This window comes from Fulmarus glacialis, unplaced genomic scaffold, assembly GCF_000690835.1.
Source record: "Fulmarus glacialis isolate BGI_N327 unplaced genomic scaffold, ASM69083v1 scaffold34271, whole genome shotgun sequence".
NCBI lineage: Eukaryota > Metazoa > Chordata > Aves > Procellariiformes > Procellariidae > Fulmarus > Fulmarus glacialis.
Window position 1 is genome coordinate 236 of NW_009193999.1, and position 285 is coordinate 520.

Genomic DNA, 285 nt, shown 5'->3' on the forward strand with positions numbered 1-285 from the left:
TTCCTGTAATTCCATCAAATTCAAAGTGGTGGGACCAGAATCAGAAGACTGGCTGACGTCCCTCTCCCCAGGCTTTTTTTGAGGTTGGGGGAATAGGTGGGTTAGCACATGGCTGTGTTTTTTGGAGGAGGCAAACTCCTCTCGTGCCTCCATCCTCCGGAGCAAAGCTATGAAGATCCACGTAAAGGATGTTGGCAGTCAAGGTTCGATCCTTCACAGCCACCTCGACGAAGCTGTTACCCAGGGCTGACCCTGTTGTCAGTCCCTGCTGTGTCCAGTTTCAGC